The 22,999-nt window shown below is 34.8% G+C and overlaps 1 long non-coding RNA gene across 6 annotated transcripts in view; it reads left to right on the top strand.

Annotated features, from left to right (window-relative positions):
• LOC147911862 (uncharacterized) overlaps positions 1–8,156 on the top strand; it is a 128,866-nt gene extending 120,710 nt beyond the window's left edge. For 4 of the 6 annotated variants that reach the window (XR_015550626.1, XR_015550628.1, XR_015550629.1 and 1 more), the window contains one exon: positions 673–8,156. This is a non-coding gene — a long non-coding RNA (uncharacterized LOC147911862). The remainder of the gene's footprint in view (positions 1–672) is intronic. The other 2 variants (XR_015550627.1, XR_015550630.1) reach the window with 2 other exon arrangements.
• The last annotated feature ends 14,843 nt before the right edge of the window (positions 8,157–22,999 follow it).

The following is a 22,999-nucleotide window of genomic DNA, read 5'->3' on the forward strand; positions in this document are numbered from 1 at the left end:
TCTACATTGCATTGAATTTTTCATATTTACTCTAATGTTTTAAATGAAGCTGGCTGAATACTGATTTCTACTTTCACAATTATTTACCTTCAGAACTTCTAAGATATTTATCCACTGTCTTCTGGAATCTATTTTCATTCATTAAAAGTATGCTCTCAATATTAATTGCCCTTGCAGGTAAACTTTTTGTGCCGAAGCTGTGAAAATTTTTTTCTCCTTATCCTTGAGGTTGCAGTTTCGTTATGATTTTTCAGGTGTAGAGTTTATTTATTCAATTTTCTTCATTATTTGTATTCTTCTTGCTCCATATTCTTTAAATCTGAGGATTCATAAAGTTTCTTCTGTTATAAAATTCCCCACTATTAACTCTTCATCCATTGCTTATCTAATATCTCTTCTATTGTCTTTTTTGGAATTACTGGGGCATGTATGTTGGAATCTCCTAACCACTCGATCTTTTTCAACTGCTCTATTTTAGTTTCATCTTTTTGTGCAGCATTCTTACTAAACCCCTAAAGGATAAATTCTTATTTGCTAATTCTATTTATGACTTTTCAGTCTACAATCTATATCCTTTTGAGATTATATATATGTGTACATAGACAAATAAATTTTTAATGACTTGTCATTTTAAGACTTTTGATTTCTTTCTTTTTTTTTTTTTTTGGTGAGGAACATCAGCCCTGTGCTAACATCTGACAATCCTCCTCTTTCTTTGCTGAGGAAGACTGGCCCTGGGCTAACATTCATGCCCAACTTCCTGCACATTATATGGGAGGCCGCCACAGCATGGCTTGTCAAGCGGTGCGTTGGTGCATGCCCGGGATCTGAACCAGTGACCCCGGGTTGCCACAGCGGAGTGCGTGCACTTGACTGCTTGTGCCACCAGGCTGGCGCAAGACTTTTGATTTCATTAAAAAATAAATTTTAGATGTGTCTATTTTCATAAAATCATGAAATATTGAGATTGGATTATGTCTGGGACAGTATCTTGTCCATTATCATCATTTTATAGATGAGCTATCAAAAGCAAAAAAAAATTGCCAAGACTGTTCTATTGGTAGCAGATCTGAGGCCGGATGTAAGGATTTTTTTTCCTCTCTGCTGAATTAGTTCAGAACATTTTACGCATGTATACAATAAGATTGAAACCACAGAAAATAAAATGCATACGTATGCAAGATCATTTACACAAAACCAAAAAGTCAGTTGCTTTACGTCTTTGGGATAACAGATAATTTTTCTGAGAAAAATGTCCTTGTCATTTATTATATTATATTATCCAAAAGAGTGTAGAGTATATGTTGGAAATTTTAATGTCTTTATCTAACAAACATTATTTCTTGTTATTTTATTATATATAAAAAGATATATATTTAATAATATACCTATATATGTGATTTCATGATATATATTTGACGTTTAAAAATGAGCTCTAGGAGAGAAGTCAAGATGGTGGCATAGGCAGACTCTGAACTCACCCTTCCCAGGGACACAGCCAATTTACAACTGCTCGTGGAAAAATTACCCCTGAGACAGAACTGAAAACTGGATAAGAGGAACTCCTGCAATGAACGACAATCCTAACTGAGGTGGAAGAGGCAGAAACTCCCTTCTGGAGAGGAAAAACTCCACCTCCACAAGCTGCCAGCTTCATGGCTGCCTGGGAGCAGCCCAAAGGTACACAGCCCTCCCGGGAGGAGTGGGGCCCTTATCCGGGGAGCGCCCCACAACAGGCATTGTGTGGACCCAGCACAATTGAGACAAGTGGCATAATATCTTACTTTCTCTGCTACTAAAACATTGGGGAGTACCCCCAGAAAAGCTGGTTCACAAAGAAATTAAAACCGGCTCTTAAAGGGCCCATGCACAAACTCACCCCTTTTGGAAAGCAACCTAAAATCACCAGAACGGAAGGTACACAGTGCTTTGGTGAAAAGAGATCACCTGATAGGCTCTGAGTGAATTGCAGTGAGAGGTGAGACCTCTCAAGGGACTGGGACATTGGCGGCAGACATTGTTGTGGCCTGGTGTGGGCGTGCTGACACAGATGCCATTGGAGTTCTCCCTGGGTCCTGCTAGTCGAGGTGTGCCCCACACACTAGAGCACGGATTTAATCCAGCAGAGCCAGGGCAGGCAGCCCACCCTAGAGGCTGGCCCCACCCAACAACAAGCCCTCAGGCAACTTGTGGGCCTGCATAGATTGGTGACTGGATTCTCTGCAGCCTGGCTACTGAACCCACTTCAGTGGGGCAGTGAGTGCACAAGGAGCAGGCAGAGAGTGTAGGGCGGTGGTGGAGTGTGTGGGGCTCCCGCCGTGAAGAGACTGGGTCCACTTCAGGAGGTTGGGGCGTGCACACGGGGCGGGACTGTGTGTGGACCTGTGGGCTGCAGGTCTTATCAGCTGCAGAAGACTTATGCTTCTCAAAGAGCGACAACCTTCCAAAGCCTGAAACAATGGGGTACTCCCGTGCCTGAGGCCAGCCCCACCCAGCTGCAATCCTCAGAGAGGTGACAAGAGACCTAAAGGCTGGAGGCTTATAGCAATTGTAAGCCCCTGAGCCTAACAACCTGAAACACTGGGGGCCTACTCACTTAAAAGAAATACTGCAACACATGTGTGGTGTTAGAACTTGCAGCCAACGGTGCTGGGGCTCCCCACACCAGATAAAGAGACTGAAGGGCCCACAACAACTACAAGCAGCTGAGCATTACAACAGCTGGCCAGGGGCATAACTCAGCCTCCCTGGGTGCCTACAGGGAGAGCAAACACACCACAACAGAAGGACACACTTAGCCCTCATAGGGGTCACTCCTGGAACATAGAGAACTGAGGAAAGCACAGTTCAGGCCTCCTAAGGCATCACTTATATAATGTCACCTATCCAAGAGCAGGAGACGTAGTTGACCTACCTAATACATAGACACAAGCAGAGGGAAAGAGGCAAAATGAGGAGGCAAAGGAATGTATTCCAAGTAAGGGAGCAGGACAAAACCCCAGAAAAGGACCTAAGTGAAACAGAAATTAGCAACCTACCCGACAGAGAGTTAAAACAAAGAACATTAAGGATGCTCACTAATCTGGGGAGAAGAATAGATGAACTCAGTGAGAATGTCAACAAAGAAATGGAAGATATATAAAACAATGAATCAGAAATGAAGAATAAAATACTGGAAATGAAAAATTCACTGGGGGACTCAAAAGCAGAGTAGAGGATACAGAAGAACGGATCTGTGAGCTGGATGAATGAGTAGAAAAAATCACCCAAGCTGAACAGGTAAAAGAAAAAAGAGTTAAAAAGAGAGAGGACAGTCTAAGGGACGTCTGGGACAAGATCAAGCACACTAACATCCGTGTTATAGGTGTCCCAGAAGGAGAAGAGTGAGACAAAGGGACAGAGAATCTATTTGAAGAAATAATCGCTGAAAACTTCCCTTACCTAAGGAAGGAAACAGACATCCATGTAAGGGAAGCACAGAGAGCCCCAAACAAGATAAACCCAAAGAGGCCCACACCAAGACACATCATAATCAAAATGTCTAGAATTAAAAATAAAGAGAGAATCCTAAAAGCTGCCAGAGAAAGACAAGTTACATACAAAGGAAACCCCATAAGGCTATCAGCTGACTTCTCAGCAGAAACCTTACAGGCTAGAGGAGAGTGGCACAATATATTTAAAGTGCTAAAAGGAAAAAACTTACAGCCAAAAATACTCTACCCGGCAATCTTCTTATTCAAAATGGAAGGAGAGAGAAAAAGTTTCCCAGACAAGCAAAAATTAAAGGAGTTTGTCACCAAGAAACCAGTACTACAAGAAATGTGAAAGGGACTGATTTAAGGGGAAAAGAGAAGACCACAAATAGTAAAAATTATCTATTTCCATGATAAGAGGGTAATGGATACAAATGCACAAAAAAGAGGTTAGATATGATATCAACAACATAAAATGAGGGAGGAGGGGAGTTAAAGAGTACAGCTTTCAGGCAGAGGTCAAACTAAAGAGACAAGCAATTCTGTATAGAAGAAGAAAGGAACAGAGAAGGAGTACTAAAAATCTGAAAACAAAAGTTAAAAAACGTCAGTAAGTACATACTTATCAATAGCTACTTTAAACGTCAATGGACTAAATGCTCCAGTTAAAAGGCATAAGGTTGCTGACTGGATAAAAAAACAAGACCCATATATACGCTGCATGCAAGAGACACACTTTAGACCTAAAGACACTCAAAAGCTCAAAGTGAAGGGATGGAAAATGATACTCCATGCAAATGGCAATGAAAAGAAAGCTGGGGTAGCAATACTCATATCAGACAAAATAGACTTTAAAACAAAAACTGTAAAAAGAGACAAAGAAGGGCATTACATAATGATCAAGGGAACAATCCAACAAGAGGGTATAACATTTGTAAATATCCACGCACCCAACATAGGAGCACCTAAATATATAAAGCAATTATTAACAGACATAAAAAGAGAAATAGACAGTAACACAATAATAGTAGGGGACTTAAAGACTCCACTTAGGCCAATGGATAGATCATCCAAACAGAAGACCAATAAGGAAACCTTGGCCTTAAATGACACACTAGAACAGATGGACCTAGTAGATATATACACAGCATTCCATCCAAAAACCGAAGAATACACATTCTTTTCAAATGCACATGGAACATTCTCCAGGATTGATCACATATTAGGCCAGAAAACAAGTCTCCATAAATTTAAGAAGATTGAAATAATACCAAGCATCTTTTCTGACCACAATGGTATGAAACTAGAAATCTACTATAGGGAAGAAAATCAGAAAAGCCACAAATACGTGGAGATTAAACAAAATGCTACTGAGCAACGATTGGGTCAATGAAGAAATCAAAGGAGAAATCCAATAAAACTGGGAGACAAATGAAAATGAAAATATGACATGTAAGAATTTATGGGATACAGCAAAAGCGGTTCTGAGAGGGAAGTTTATAGCAATACAGGCCTATCTCAACAAACGAGAAAAATCTCCAAGAAACAATCTAACTATGCACCTAAAGCAACTTTGAAAAAGAGGAACAAACAAAGCTCAAAATCAGTAGAAGAAGAGACATAATAAAAATCAGAGAGATAAATGGAGACTAAAAAAACAATAGAAAAAATTCATAAAACCAAGAGCTGGTTCTGTGAAAATACAAACAAAATTGATAAACCTTTAGCTAGACTCACCAAGAAAAAAAGAGAGAGGGCTCACATAAGTAAAATCAGAAATGAAAGAGGAGAAATTACAACGGACACCTCAGAAATAGAAAAGTTTATAAGAGAATACCTTGAAAAGCTATATGTTAACAAATTCAACAATCTGGAAGAAATGGGTAAATTCTTAGAATCATATAACCTTCCAAAACTGGATCAAGAAGAAATAGAGAATTTGAATACACCAATCACCAGTAAGGAGATCGAAACAGTAATCAAAAACCTCCCCAAAAGTACAAGTCCAGGACCAGATGGCTTCCCTGGTGAATTCCACCAAACATTCAAAGAAGACTTAAGGCCTGTCCTTCTCAAACTCTTCCAAAAAATTGAGGAGGGGGAGAAGCTACCTAACTCATTCTATGTACTGAAATTACCCTGATACCAAAACCAGACAAGTACAACACAAAAAAAGGAAATTACAGGCCAATATCACTGATGAACATCGATGCAAAAATTAAAAAATTATACACCATGATCAAGAGGGATTTATTCCAGGTATGTAGGCATGGTTCAGCATTTGCAAATCAATCATAGTGATACACTACATTAATAAAAGGAAGAATGAAAATCGCATGATCATCTCAATAGATGCAGAGAAAGCATTTGACGAGATTCAGCATCCATTTATGATAAAATTTCTGAATAAAATTGGTATAGAAGGAAAGTAACTCAACATAATAAATGCCACATATGACAAACCCAGAGCTAATATCATCCTCAATGGTGAAAAACTGAAAGCTGTCCCTCTAAGAACAGGAACGAGACAAGGATACCCACTCTCACCACTCCTATTTAACATAGTACTGGAAGTCCTAGCCAGAGCAATCAGGCAAGAGAAAGAAATAAAAGGGATCCAAATTGGAAAGGAAGAAGTGAAACTCTCACTATTTGCAGATGACATGATTTTATATATAGAATACCCTAAAGAATCCACCAGAAAACTTTTAGAAGTAATAAACGAATATGGTAAAGTTGCAGGATACAAAATCAACATACAAAACTTAACTTACACTAACAACAAAGTAGCAGAAAGAGAAATAAAGAATACAATCTCATTTACAATTGCAACAAGAATAATAAAATACCTAGGCCTAAACTTAAACAAAGAGGTGAAAGATCTGTTCTGCGAAAACTATAAAACATTGCTGAAAGAAATTGAAGAAGACACAAAGAAATGGCAAGATATTCCGTGTTCTTTGATTGTAAGAATTAACATAGTTAAGATGTCCATACTTCCTAATGCAATCTACAGATTCAATGCAATCCCTATCAAAGTTCCAACAACATTTTTCACAAAAATAGAACAAAGAATTCTAAAGTTTATATGTAACAACAAAAGATCCCGAATAGCTATAGGAATCCTGAGAAAAAAACAAAGCTGGAGGTATCACACTCCCTGATTTCAAAATACACTACAAAGCTATAGTAACCAAACAGCATGGTACTGGCACAAAAACAGACACACAGATCAATGGAATAGAATCGAAAGCCCAGAAATAAACCCACACATCTATGGACAGCTAATCTTCAACAAAGGAGCCAAGAACACACAATGGAGAAAAGAAAGTCTCTTCAACAAATGGTGTTGGGAATACTGGACAGCCACATGCAAACAAATGAAAGTAGACTATTACCTTAAACCATACACAAAAATTAACTCAAAATAGATTAAAGTCTTGCATGTAAGACCTGAAACTATGAAACTTCTAGAAGAAAACATAAGCCGTACGCTCTTCGACTTCGGTCTTAGCAACATGTTTCAAGCACCATGTCTGACTGGGCAAGAGAAACGATAGATAAAATAAACAAATGGGACTACATCGACCTAAAAAGCTTCTGCACAGCAAAGTAATCCTTCAAAAAAGTGATAAGACAACTTAACAATTGGAAGAAGACATTTGCAAACCATATATCTGATAAAGGGTTAATCTCTAAAATATATAAAGAACTCATGCATCTCAACAGCAAAACAACTAACAACCCAATTAAAAAATGGGCAAAAGATCTGAACAGACATTTCTCCAAAGAAGATATACAGATGGCCAACAGGCACATGAAAAGATCTTCAACATCATTAACTATCAGGGAAATGAAAATCAAAACTACAATAAGATCTATCACCTCTCGCCCGTCAGAATGGCTGTAATTAATAAGACAGGAAACAACAAGTGTTGGAGAGGATGTGGAGAGAAGGGAACACTCATACACTGCTGTTGGGAGTGCAAACTGGTGCAACTACTAGGGCAAACCATATGGAGATTCCTCAAAAAATTAAGGATAGAACTGCCTTATGATCTAGCTGTTCCACTGCTGGGTATTTATCCAAAAAACTTGAAAACACCAATGCATTAAGATACATGCACCCCTTTGTTCATTGCAGAGTTATTCACAATAGCCAAGACGTGGAAGCAACCTAGGTGCCCATCAAGGGACGAATGGATAAAGAAGATGTGGTATATATACACAATGGAATACTACTCAGCCATAAGAAACAGCCAGCCATTTGTGACAATATGGATGGACATTGAGGGTATTATGCAAAGTGAAATAAGTCAAAGGGAGAAGGTCAAATTCCATATGATCTCACTCATTAAGTAGTAGATAATAGCAACAACAAACAAACACATAGAGACAGAGTTTGGATTGGTGTTACCAGAGGGGAAGGGGGGAGGGAGGAGGGCGAAAGTGATAATTTGGCACATGTGTGTGGTGATGGGTTGTAATTAGTATTTGGGTTGTGAACGTGATGTAATCTATGCAGAAATAGAAGTGTAATGATGTACACCTGAAATTTATACAATGTTATAAACCAGTGTTACTGCAATAAAACAAAAAATTTTAAAAAAATTTAAACAATTTTAAAAAATGAAATGTTGAAAAAAATAAATAAATAAAAATAAAAATGAGCTCCACTTTCAATATCTTAGAGTCTTTCTTTAAAGAAATTATCTTGTCCTTTCAGATTTTTCTTATGGCTGCCTTATTGCTTAAAAAAAATTATTCACAGAGTCACTATTGACCCCTATTTATTGAGTACCTCCTATGTTCTATATATCATATATACAGTGGTTTAAAAATACAGACGTATAAAGAAACAATAAGTAACAACTGAAATTAAATAGAATACTCTTCCCTCAAATGTAAAATTTGGTAAGCAAATAAGGGCAATTATTTTCTGAGTAGTGAGAAATTCTTATGTGAAATATACAACAAAATAATTAAATTTTCTGTTTTAGATACACAAGTCTAAGTTTGATGATGATGGTACAAATTCAAATTAAGTACCATCAAGTTCTATGACATTTTTAAAATTTATTTCTTCTAAAAAGATTATGATTAACATCAGAAAATAGTAAAATTTCACCTTTGAAGATTTTTGTTTATCCCCATCCAACCTTATTTTATGTATTTTATTACACGTTCCCTAACAAAATTCCATATTACTTTTCCTTAAATTAAAGGCATACTAGCAGCCAAGCAATTGAAAGCTAAGCAGAGTACAGAGACACATAAGGGCATGTGTATAAAAGTGAGTAAAATATTTTTAAAAGGATAAAACTACCTTAACTGTCCTTCCAAATAAAGGTGAGCTTAGAAGTTAGGGCCTGTGAATTTCAATGCTCTTGGTTTTACTGCCAGCTACTGAAGTTCTAAATATACAGTAACAAAGTGCAAGACACCATGGAAATATTAGTTATATGTATATTTTAATTACACCTATGTCATAGTCTCATAAGAGTAAGACTGTATAACCTCCATAGATCTCTAGGGAAGCTCCGAGGGCACCTGCAGAAATAATTACCCAGTGAGTAGCTGGTTATCATGTGGAACAACACATACTGAGTACTTTACAAAGGAACTAAAAACTATGTAGCAAACTCCAATCCAAAATTAATCTTGCAAAGCATACATACACTTTTTTTTATACGTCATCAGCTTATCTGACACTGAGACAGTTAGTGAAAAGACTGCATTGAGCAGTAGTGAAAGAAAAACACTGTTTGCGTAACCTAGACTGTTATTTCTTCTTTTATGAATAGCAAGGTTTCTAACCTGTAAAATAAATTAATCTTTCAGAGTGACTCATTTAAAAGTCTTTATAGTTAATGCCTCTCTATATTCACTAAAGGATCCTAGAAATACTATATTTCATCTCCTTAAAACTTTTCTTATTTATTGTCAATATATAAAAATTTATACATACTTTTTTTTTACTTGAAAGGACTTTTATATTATAAACCAAAGTTATCTGAAAGTGATTAATCATTTTCTAAAGATATTTGCCAATAAATGCAAGCTTTTTAAGATTATGCAAAGGTGGTAGATCTTCCCAGATACACTAAGTTCTAGCCCTGGACAGAGACGCTCCAAGATGCTTCTTCAGATGTTCAGTCATTGAAAGCATCTTCTGCTCCATCAATACTTTGGCAACCCTCAGCTGGTTGCTGTGCTGTACCATGTGGTACAGCTGTGCCTTCATGCAGGCCCCAAAGCCTCCTCACAACTGGTACATAGTGGTTACCTCATTTACCTGAATGGTTCTTTTTCATGGCGGTCTGTTCTTGTCTCAGATTTGCCTTTTTGTTTCCAGTGAATGTTTGTTAGGATTGTTTATGTCTCATGAAATAAGCCACATAAAATCAAATACATTTGAAAACAGAAATGTCTCTCTGCTCAAAAATATATAGAAACACAAACAATTACGGAAGCAATTTTATTATCATTCATATTTAGTGCTTTGCATCTTGAATCAAATAAATCTATTGCCTTAACTCACTGATAACAAAATTCTTGCAATTTATCAATGAAACTTTCTATTTATTTTTCCTCTATAATTAGCAGACTAGAGAGTCATTCAAGAAAATGGGCACAATCTGCATGGTATCAGATAGACGAGTGTAATCCTGGCTTTTGTACCTCTTGGGCAAGTGCTTTTTTAAGCCATAGTGTCTCATCTGTAAAATGTAGAGGAAAATATCTACCTCAAGAAGTTATATGAGAAGATTAGAGGCAATATAAAGCACTGTCTGCCTTCTTAATATTACACTATTTTATTCTCATACTTATCACTTTGGGTGTATCCTAAACATATTATTTTAAAACTTTCTTGATTTTATTATATTATTGTATTTCTCAGGTCAATTCTAGTTCCCATAGTTAATTTGGTTGTATATCTCTCCTAGCATTAGATTTCTTCCTGTATTTTATTTTTTTTCTCTTCTTCATGTATTTTAAAGTATTGGTGCAAAGGCTTAGCTTGGGTGAGATAATTTTTTATTCATTTGTTTTGTTTTTTTCTCTTTCTCTGTCACTCCACTCACTGTCCTAACAGTTTGATGGTTGCATTCACCTGCTCCCAGAGAGGCCAGGCTAGCATCAGACATGATAATGGTGTCCTGAGGCTCCTTCAGTTCAGTGATATTGAAGTTTTCATATAACCGGTTGCTGTATCATTGAAGAACTTGACTCAATCCTGGCCATGATGATGCATCTTTATCCTTCTGTCCTTTAAGCACCTAGTTCCAAATAAATTATAGTCCCAAAAAACTGTCAGTACCCTGTATCTTTCAACCTTAATTCATGAGTTGGGAAAGCTTAACCAGCCATTAGTTTTAGGCATTGAACACAGATACAGTCGCAGGCTTGCTGTGGAAAAATTTTTAGTCCTCACTACCCAATAAAAATGTACTCCCGGCCTTCCCTTACTTTCTCCATATCCTAACCAGAAAGGGATTATTTCTTCAGTATGCTACATATCACTTTATATTTCTGTTTGGTTTCTGATCCATAAATAAATTTATCTATCTTATGAACACTGCTATAGCTTTTAAATTTTTTCCTATTAATATTTTATCTATCAGTGTTCTGTTTTTTAGAGCACAGTGGTGCTTGGAATAACTTATAAAACATCTTAACTAGATTTCCTACTATGATTTTTAATCATCTTTATAGTAAATGTGAATAGGCCATCATTTTTAGAATAAAGTCTTTGTTCTCAATGACAAATCTAGGCATTACTTAAGGTACTGACTCTGAGAATCTGACTTTACTGCTTTTCGTTGAATTCTGCTCAACGAAAGTATGAACAGCTCATTTTTTTCTTTTATGCTTTTTTTTTCCCTAGTGGTAATCTCTACAATTCAGGAATATTTTTTTGAACGAACAGCTTCATTAATAGATACCATGAACTACAATTGCTAAGCAGTTTATACAGACAACAATTGTAACACCATGTGGATGAAAGTATGTTTTATTCATTTCTGATTCCCTAGCACTTAGCACTGGGCCCAGCCGATAGAAGGGATTTAACAAATTGCTGTCATTCCCAGCAGGCAATTTTCTTCCAAATCCATTGTAGATAACTGTTGGGTCCAGCCTAACTGATCCAAAGAGAGTGGCTTGCACACTTTCTAGCATAAATGACTAAGATTCTAGTAAGGGAACCAAAGCAGAATTGTTTTCACTGGTCTTATATGAGGAAGTAAAAAGGATAGCAATGTTCATGATTCTTTCTTCTTTATATTCCCAACTTCTAGGTCAGGAAGTCACATACTCAGAATGCCCAAAGAGGCTGCAATAGTACATAGATAAGTGGTCAGACTCAGTGTTGGAGGAAATAATATGGAGTAGCAAAGAGTATGCAAAACTAGAGAACATACCCTAAGCCTAAAAAGTATAGTTATTCTTCGGGTCCTGTTAATTGTTGATAATGAAATAATGCAGGTTCATAGTTTCCAGATATTCTGATTTTTGCCAGATAGTCAAGATTTTTATGTACAATACCCTACTTTTCAAATGTTGGCAGCTAATTTATATTTAAAATATTGACCAGGCCAACATTGTATAGGCCAAACCAAGTGAGTTTGCTGGCAGTCATTTCTATAAAGAAATACCAATTTTTATTCTTGATAATATTCTGAAATAGAGAAATAAAATCAAGAAATCACTCCTTGATGGTGTTCTAATTGGAGTTGATCCTTCACTGTCAAGGTCTAGATATATTATGAAATGATTTAATAGAATAAGAAGCAAAAAATATTTTAATTGAACAAGAGTAGAAAACTGAAAGTAGTCTTAAAGCATTCATGCTATATAAATGCTGTAAGATATAAGTTGATGTCAATTTAAAAGAAGATTATTCAATTTAAGTCTTATTCCTACTCTGGTTACAGAATACGATAAATCTGGCTCTACTGATGGCTATGAGATCTAGTGCAAGTTATCTCAATGACACTGATCTTTTACTTTCCTTAGCTATAGAAATGGTGCATTATACCAACTGGACAAAGTAATTGTGAAGATTAAAAACCATAGCAAGAATGTGTGGAAAAAAAGAATTTATAAACCAAAGGACTAAGTAGGGAAGTCCAATTGTCAAAATTGGTCAGCTCAACTGAAAGGGTTGTCACGTATTTGGAGATTTAGATGAAACCCTGGCCTTATCTCAAGGATGTGGGCCCTCACCTCCGATTGAAACATTCCATTACTCATGCAAAGACCTTGTTCATGAAGAATTTATTGCAACTAAAGAATATAGAAAAGTCAGCCACAAGTCAACAATAGTCTGGTACAGAATTCAATAAGAGTGTAGACGAGCACCACCAGGATCAGCAGACAGGCATACACTTCAGATAATGTAATCAGCAGACAGATTTTGAAACAACTATACTTAACAATGTTTTTTTTTAAATTTTTATTTATTTATTTTTTCCCCCTAAGCCCCAGCAGATAGTTGTATGTCATAGCTGCACATCCTTCTAGTTGCTGTATGTGGGACGCGGCCTCAGCATGGCGGGAGAAGCAGTGTGTTGGTGCGCAACCGGGATCCGAACCTGGGCCACCAGTAGCAGAGCTCGCGCACTTAATGGCTAAGCCATGGGGCCGGCCCTATACTTACAATGTTAAAAGAGATAATATATACAGGGAATAGCAAACTATTAAGAAATGAAAAATATCGTACACTAAAAGAAGCAAACAGAACTTTTTGAAATTAAAAAAACAATTTGGCAGCATTGAAGTATTTGACTAAAAATGGAGCACAGCAGAGGAAAAAAACTAGTGAACTGAATGGTAGATCTGAAATAATTTTATAGAACACAGTATGGAGATAGAAAAAGACAGAAAATACCAAAAAAGGGCACAAACCCTTTTTTGTCAGATGCAACAATAAGATTACTGGCATATCTGAACAGAATCTAGAATAAATGAGAAAAAAAGAATAAGGCAGAAGTAATAAATGAAAAGATAATGACTGAGAATTTTTTTCAGTTTTTAGAAATGATAAAGGAAACAAGCTACATGCTAAAGATGCTTAGAGAATACCAGGAATAAAAACAAAAATAAGTCCACAGATAACAAACTTTAGTGAAAATGGAAAAAAAAAGGTAAAGAGAAAAATCTTAAAAGCATCCAGACAATAAAGATTACTTTGAAAATAATAACCCATACACCAACTAGTTTTTAAACTGTGCCAATTATTATCACAAATACCAGTGCATTGAAAGAAAACAAATAACAACCTAAGATTCTAAATAAATCCAATAAAAATACCTTTCTTAATGAACATGAACTAAAAATATTTTCAGACAATTGGAAACTAAGAGTTTTACATTAACAGAAGGTGAATAAATAAATTTTAATGATGTATGTTAGGCAGAAAGAAAATAGTCTCAGATGGAATGATTAAAGGCAAGATATGAAGAAGAGCAAATAAAGAGGTTAATATGTGTACAAATATAAATGCATCTTGATTGTATAAATAGTAATAATTACGTCTATCAGTGTTAAATGTCAAACAAAAAAAAATAGTTTAAACCACCAGACTAAAATTTAATTTAAGAGGAGTATAAAGCATTCTAAGATCTTGTAATATCCAAGAAGATGTTAAAGTAGACTTTTATTAAATGTAAAGCTTGATAAGTTAATTGTTGTGTTAGGCAGAATAATGGCATCCCCTAAGGGGTTCATGTCCTAACCCCCAGACCCTGTAAATTTATTATCTTACTTGGTAAAATTCTACAGACAAACAGGCTTATAAAAGTATTCAGCTGCAAGCACATCTATGTTACTTTTCATGCAATAGAAAGAATGACTCTGAGGGGAGAGTCTTGAGCCCAGAGGGTGGAGCTGTAAACCACAGAGGATTATTCCCAGGCTTTGAAAACTAATGGAGCTTGCCAGGCTGGATTTTGAAATTGCTTTGGACCAGTATCTCCTTATTTCCTTTCATTGTTTTTTTTTGAACAGGAGTGACTGTAACTGTTATTCTATGCCTGTCCCACTACTGTATTATGGAAGTAGATAACTTGTTTCTTTAGTTTCACAGTCCACAGATGGAGAAGAATTGTGCCCTAGAATGGATCATACCCAGAGTCTCATCCATACCTAGTTGAGATTATTTTAATGATATGATTTGGGACTTTTGAGCTGTTAAGATTTTTTTGAGTTGATGCTATTGGGGATTTGGGGCACCTTAGGATGGGGTGAATATATTGTGCTTGTTGAACAGACGTGAATCTTGATGAGTCAGAGGACAGACTATGATAAACTGAATAATGCCTCTCCCTCCACAAAGATATCAACATTTGAAACCACATAACCTATAAATGTTACCTTACACGGCAAAAGAATCTTTGCAGATGTGATTAAGGTTAAAAGAGATGGAGAAATTATCCTGGATTAGCCAAGTGGACCCCATTTAATCACATGTATATTTAAAATGGAGAATCTTTCCGAGCTGTGATTAGAGGGAGAGGTCTGATGACTAAAGAATGGTCAGAGGAATGCAGAATCAAAAGAACTCTAAATGCCCTTGCTGACTTTGAAGATGAAGGAAAAGAACCATGACCTAAAGGCTTCTATAAACTGGAAAAGACAAACTAGATTCTTCCCTGGATCCTCCAGAAAGGAATACAGCCCTTTTGACAGCTTGGTTTTAGCCCTGTGAGACCCATGTTGGATTTATGATCCACCGAATCGTAAGATAGGTTTGTGTTGCTTCAAGCCACTAAGTTTATGGCAAGTTTTTACAGAAGCAATAGAAAATTAACACGATTATGTATATTGTAATTTTGAGGGTAACTCATAAAATAATAGGAACAATGTATAACTTCAAAAATAAAAGAGGGAAAACAATATTGGTAGAACAAATATAGCTAACAATTATTTTTAAAGATGAGTAAAAAAATAGAATGTATGAAACTTGACGAAAAAAGATATTTCTTACTGTCAAATATATCTTTAATTGCATTAAATGAAAATGAATGAAATCCTCAAATTAAATGATAAAGATTGTCTAGCATGATTAACAAATTACAGCATAAGGGTATAGAATGATTGAAAGAAAAATAATAGAAAAAAATATCCCATGAATATGCTAGTGACATGAAAGCCGGTGTAGCTACATTAAGATCAAACAAAATATTCTTTAGGCCAAAAGTCTTTGCTAGGATTAAGGAGAGTTTCTTCACAACATTGAAATATTCAATTCACCAGGAACATATTAATTTGAAGTTTGAATTCATTAATATAGTTTCAAAATAAAGAGAGAAATGGCATGACTAATAGAAAAATTAAAAAGAAACAGGCTCAACAATTGATAGAACAAGTAGTAAAGACACAGAAGATTTAAAAAAGAGTTAGAAAACTTTACCTAAATAATCTACATCTAAAACAGAACTCAACAATAGCAGATTATTTTTTCAAGGCACAAAAATAGGTGAAGAAAATGTAGATCTACTCATATATAGATACTTGATTTATGAGTAATATACCATTATAAATTAGTGGAGGAAAGAATAATCTCTTCAATGAATTGTGCTGAGAAATTTAGTTAAACATATGGAAGAAAATGACATTGTACCTCAATATCATACCATACACAAATATTGATTCCTATTCAAATAAAAAGCAACAGTGAAAGGTCAAGCAGTAAAGCTTTACAAAAGACTAAAGGAGAATATTGTTATGAAGAAAGGGTAGGGGAGATTTCCTAAACAAAACATGTAAAACATTAACCATAAAAGAAAATATTGTTGAATCTGACTTCAGTAAAATGAAGAAATTCTGTTTATGAAAAGACATCAAAAAAGATCAAAAAGAAAAGCCACAGACTTCAGAGAATATATTTGTAAATGCTATACCCAAAAAAAAGACTGGTATCAAAAATATATAAATAACTTTTAAAATATACCAGAGAGAGAGAACCTAATAAGAAAATGGACAAAAGACTTGACATAATTCACAAAAGAAGAAAGTCAAATGATGAATAAAACAAAAATATGAAATGATTCTTAAACCCATTAGTATCTCAAAAATGAGATAGCTCTACACACCCATCAGATTAGCTAGCTAGCTAGATAAAAAAAAAATGAATAAACGCAAAAATAAATAAAAGTAACACTGTCAAGTTTTGTCGATGATGTAGAACAAGACTCCTTATAGACTGCTGGTAATAGTGTACATTTCTATGACCACTCTGGAAAAAAAATTGGCATTTCCCAGTAAAGTAGAAGATATACACATCTTATTACCAATTAGTATCCCTCGAAGTTACATACCTCAAAAAACTGATGCACATTTACCTGAGGCTACATGTGCAAAGTTGTTTTAGAAATATTATTCATAATTATCAGAAACTAAATAAAATAAATGTTCGCCTATAGGGGCATTCTAAATTTTGGTATAATGAATCTTATGAGTGTTGTATAACTATGAAAATGGATGCACTATAGCTATGCACAACAACATGGGTAAATCTCACAAACATAATATCAAGTGAAAAATCAAGACACAAAAGAATGCATGCAATTTTATTCCATTTATTTAAAGTTCAATAACAGGAAAAACCAAAACTCTGCTATATAAGAATGCAAATATAGTTGGAAAAACTATAAAGAGAAATGAGAAAAAAACAGTACCATAAAAGCCAGAACTCTGGTAACCAGCTGGGTTATCTCTGGGAGATTTATATATATATGTATGCTGTTTCAAAATTCATTTTGGCCCCATTCTTATGAAGGAGGGAGCACTGAACTGGGTCAAAGGCTATTGAAAGTAGGATGAGGACCGAGAACTGATAACTGTATTTGGTGATATGGAAATAACTCAGTATATGTCAGTTTAATTTGAGTAACTCCAACTAGATTAGATTAGACATAATTTGGTAAAAGACCACCTTTTTTACTCATTTTGTAATATTTCTGCTACCCACTCTGGAGCAAAAAAGACCTATTCAAAATTCCAATCTCTGCTTCTTACCCTCTGAGTAATGTTGAATAAATTATTTAACTTTTCTCAGTGTCAGTTTATTTGCTTGTAAAATGAAAGCATAATACTTGTCTAACTGTGCAGGGAGAATTAAATAAACCGATGTAGTAAAAATGATTAATAACTTCTGGCATATAGAAGGCACTCAATGAATGTTTAACACTCCACAATCAGTTTAGTAAATAGATGATTAACAAATATATGCTGATTTTTAACTTTTACTTGGTGGAAACTAAAACATAAAACTAATCCTGAAATTAAGTTTCCATGTATGTTCTCCAGACTGAGGTTAACTGCAGCTTCAAAATCACTCATTTTTAATCAGACACTTCAAAATCCTGTCACTTATGTTAACAATACCTCCAAGATACAGGTAATTTTCAGCTATTAAACCTAAGCTGTAAACACATGAAAGTAGACACAATGAGAACTTCAGAACTCTCAGCACATAATGAGCTCTCACATACTATCACTCATGGCCCTTCACAGACCCCAGCAGGAGGATGAAAAATTTTCTCCCTGCCCAGCAACAGCCCAGCCAATGAGAAATGGCCACCCCCACAAACTTTCATTTAAAATTGCCTTTCCCAACTTCCTCCTTTCCTCTATAAAAGCAAGCCCCTGCCGCTTGTTCTCCAGAGTTGCCTATGTTTCACCATAACATGCTTGTCCCACTTGCAATTCTTGCTATTCCTGAATACACTCATTTTGCTAGTAAAATGACTATTTTATTTTTAACGGTGACATTACATGGTGATCAGAAGTGAGATCCAAAGGAGACAAACCCCTGCAGAACTAAAGACCCCCAGAATCATATGCAATACCCACTTGAGCCCTTTGTGCTCTCTACTTCAGTGAGTCAGCTTTTTCCTCTTGGTTTGGTAAGTCTCCTCTTAGATTTGAGTTTGCTCCCTTTGGTTGATCTCTCTGATTTATTTGGGATCTCTTTAAAGGCTTCATCTTTTCTGTTTAAAGACTTTCTGGTTAAATGCTTTGTCCTTTCTGTTGAGTACTCATTTGTTTTTTCCAAACCTCTGATTTTTAATAATGGGATCTCAATATGCTAAATTCACTTCAGAGGGCTCTCCCTCTGGGACTCCAGCTGGTTGTATATTCAAATACTATGGTCCCTCCTTATGTACATTTTTAGTGAATCAGACCAACTTAACGAAATATAATAAAGAACTTCAGTGGCCAATAAGAGGAACTTTTGATCTCCCCAAAGTTGTTTTTCTCAGAACCAAATTAAAAAAACACAGCTCTAAAACTAAATAGACTGGATAGGATGCCTATTTTAATTGGTATCTGAAAGCTTCCAAATGTATTCAAGATCCTAAAATTGTCTCTTTACAAAATAACATTTCTAAATTAACTGAGGTGAACAAATAATTAAAAAAAAAAGTCAAAATGGCTTTTGAGGCCTCTTCTTCCCTTTCCCCATTGTCTTTGTCTCTGGAGGCTCAACAGCCATCTTGTGCTCAAGACTCACCTCCAATGCCATTTTCCTCTCTCTCTTTTGCACCACCTCTTCTCTAGTGCTGAAACCTTACCAACCATGCCTGTTAAAACTCTCCCTTTTAAAATTAGGTCTTTTGAGGGTACTTTGTCTTCTGATATCAGATGAGTCCACCTTGAGAGGCATCCTTAAAAGAGAGGATTTCAAACCTCTCAGAGATAACAGAATTCATTCTTTGATTGGTATGCAGAAGCTTCTAAAAGACAAAATGACTCCAAAAACAGCTCTAAAAGGATCTTCACAACATGCAAATAAAAATCTTGAGTAAAGAAAAAACTTTGACCATCTGATCATGTAACCTTAACGTAGTCCATCTGCGAGAAACACAATTTGGATCCAACTATTCTTTTAAGTGTCATACCTGAGACATGGCTAAAATTATTTTTAAAAAAAAATCTCTGTGTTTGTCTGTATAGTTTTCTACCTCCAGATAGTATTGCCAAAATTAATTTATAAATAAATCTATTTAATTGGCTAACAAAAAATTAAACATTTGTATAAGTTAAGTATTACTAAAACTCTCAGGAATATAGAAACTAATCCAAATCTTTTTCAAGTTCATATGATCTGGGATAATATTTGATAAATAAAAGCTAATTTAAGTTTGTTGGTTTAACAAAACAGGCATGTATTCAGAGTCATTAATATTGAATGTAATGTAAGCATACAACTTTTCTACTTCGGTTTACTAGTCAAATAAGCTTATGCTATTTCCGTTACAGAATTTGTCAACAAGAAAAATAACAAGATGATGATTAGCTGTTTAATATCTACTCCAAACATAATTGTTAAAAGCAAGAGTTCTAAATAAATGTAAATAAGATAAAAGTTTATACTAAGTTAAACTAAATAATGAATATTCATTGAATATCTAAATCATTTCCAAATAAGATAAACATGAAACACTAAACATAAGTTTATCTACTTTTGGCTTTTTAGTTTTTACAGAGAGACAAAAAATATTTGAGTCTATTAATAAACATGTTTTGTGTCATGTTAAAAAAATTTCCAAATAGTTAAACTACTTCTAAAAATTATGAAATGTATTTATAAATTGCTAACCTACTACAGGATACTATATGTAATAAGCAATTGACAATTGCCTGCTTCCTAATTTTCACTAGAAAACAAAGATTACAAATAGTTAATAAAAGTTGAAAGAAGAGCTGAGAATACAAAATGAACCAAAGAGAAAATATCAAAACACTTAGAGTAAAAAGTGTAAATTAACTCTGTGCAAACTGTGTGCATTGGTGCTGAGAGAATTCCAGCAAAGCAGCAGGTGTCCCTTTGGAAGGTAAGAAGCAATGGAGCTCCCGTGAGAGTTTTCCCCTTCCATGGAAGGATTTCCTATAACTTCTTGTTTTTCAAACTGTGGTCACTGGGCCGGCCCCGTGGTGTAGTGGTTAAGTGCGCACGCTCTGTTGCTGGCCGCCCGGGTTCGGATCCCAGGCGCGCACCGAGGCACTGGTTGTCAGGCCACGCTGTGGCAGCATCCCATATAAAGTGGAGGAAGATGGGCACAGATGTTAGCCCAATGCCAGTCTTCCTCAGCAAAAAGAGGAGGATTGGCATGGATGTTAGCTCAGGGCTGATCTTCCTCACACACACACACACACAAAACTGTGGTCACAGACCATTGGTAAATTATGATTAACCTTTATTTTAATAGAAATTATACATATTTTCTATATAGATAAATGGATAATATGTATCTTCAATTTTATATGTAATTTTTTGATAGATTTATTATCTGTGTATAAATCAAAGAGAATAGCTTCATAAATTGCAAAATAGAGTGCATGCATAGCAAATACTGAAAATAGGAAATATGTGTCAGTTTATTAAACTCTTGTTTCAGTTATTTATATGGTTTTATATATATAGGTGTGTTATGGGCTATAATATACACTACATTTATTACTGAGAAATGATCCAACATATTTGAAAGCCACTGCTCTTATACCACAGTAAACTGAGCTACAAAAGGGGCTGTGTGGTCAGCTGGAAAGGTCAATACAAGAACAACCACCGTTTTTGTCCTGTACTCACACAGTGATAACTCCTCAAGGCCAGGCTGTAATTACTCTTTGATAGGCTCATACTTTGTTGCTTTGTCTTTTCAGATTTACAACCGGGCAACAATCTTTATTTAAAAGAACTTCCCCATTTCTTATAACTACTTGCAAGTCTAAGAATTCTGGTGGTGGCTTCCCAGATATTTATAGCCCTGCCATCAATTTAAAGTTGTTGTCCCATCTTTCAAATCTTTATTTTGCCCACTCAACTTAGAGCAACCCTCTTCAGCAATAATGTGGAGATCTTGTTGTCCATGCTTGTTCTATCATTCTCAGTCTAGAAGAACAATGTCAGGATGAACCTATAGACATACAGTGAATCTCATATTAATTTCCAAAAACTATATGGTTTGTTTTAACTATATTATGCAAAATAAGTTTATATTCATTCTATGTAATGCATAGGCAATTAAGCTATCATCTAAGAGTAAATCTGCAATTATTCTGTAACAAGTGCCTTGAATCATTTCTTTTCTACATAAGCTTTGTACGTGTTTGAAATTGAGAAAATAACATTTGAACTAATAAAGTTGAAATTTTTATCAAAAAAAGAGGGAATGACTGTATATAGAAAATAAGATGAATATTTTCAATAAAAAGATATAAAGTATGGAGATGCATTTTTGTTGAAGAAAAAGGAAAATAATTTTGTCCAAAATAAAATTATTATTCCAAAATAAGAAAAGATAAGACTAAACCTAATTGGATATAAAAAAGTTGGAAAAAATTTATGGAAAAAGAATTTTGAGAAAAGAATTTTATGTGTGGTCAGGCTGACTAAGATTAGAATGGGTTTATTTAAATTTTTAAAAATTTTAAAAATAAAATAAATTTTAATATGAACAGTACACTGGTACAAAACTAGAATTTGCTTTTCTCTCTGTTAAAAGGACAAAATTTTCTTAGATTATTAATCTACTCTTAATAAGAAACTATAAACAAAAGTTTTCTTTACCTTGAATGTAATCTGTTTAGGAAAAAATGATTCTGTGCCTTATGAAAATATTTCCTGTGCTCCACATTGTCTTTATCAGGTCTTTACTTAAAAAACTGAGTCTCTTCAATATTAAAAGAACTAAGACTTTTTACAACTATGTAACTTTCTGTATCTGCCGTTGAAGTCTTTTAATTGTCACTTTAGTTAAATGGATAACTAAATACTGTTTTACAGTTACTGGTGATTTTATTTAATCAAATGTTTAAAAATCTTTTGGCATTTTTGAACAAACTTCCCCAAATCAAATTCTAAATGAAGTCCTTTTGACCTCTAGCTAATTTGGGGATTTTTCAGAGGGCCTCCAAAACATCTCAATAGATTTGCTCTCCCTCCTTATAAAAAGAGAGATATTACACTAATTAGGCTTATTTTTTATGTTAAATTACATGGAAAGCATTGTCAAATAAATGATAATAAACCTTCTTAAATTATACTGTATGGATAATTGTTATTAATGTAAGTGTTCTATAAATTATATAAATTCCTAAAATCTAATGTCCTGATATAATGTTCACTTGTAATTTTATTTATTGTTCTAAAATGTATGTCATAGAAATAACCAAATTTCCTTGTCAATTGCATTGTGGTGAACTCTCACCAGACCTTTAAGCATGGCTATTTTTAAGTCTTTTGTCATTCACAGACAGTTATTGTTTTATTCTGATGTTTCGCAAAAATGTTCCCTCAAAAGTGCTTCATCTTCAAAGAGATCTATAGAAAAGATTTTGATAAGTACTCTGGAATATAGGTTTTTGATAACTTTATAACACTGAACTGGGTGAGAATTTCTAAAACTCTAATGACAAACTAGTTGCTTTGATGTTTTGTTTTCTACATTTAGAAGACCCCCCTTCTCCTCTCTTTTAAGCTATAACTTACAGCAATTTGGGTAAAGTCTATCTTT

Source organism: Ceratotherium simum, chromosome X (assembly GCF_057802395.1).
Source record: "Ceratotherium simum simum isolate JZ-2026a chromosome X, ASM5780239v1, whole genome shotgun sequence".
NCBI classification, from domain to species: domain Eukaryota; kingdom Metazoa; phylum Chordata; class Mammalia; order Perissodactyla; family Rhinocerotidae; genus Ceratotherium; species Ceratotherium simum.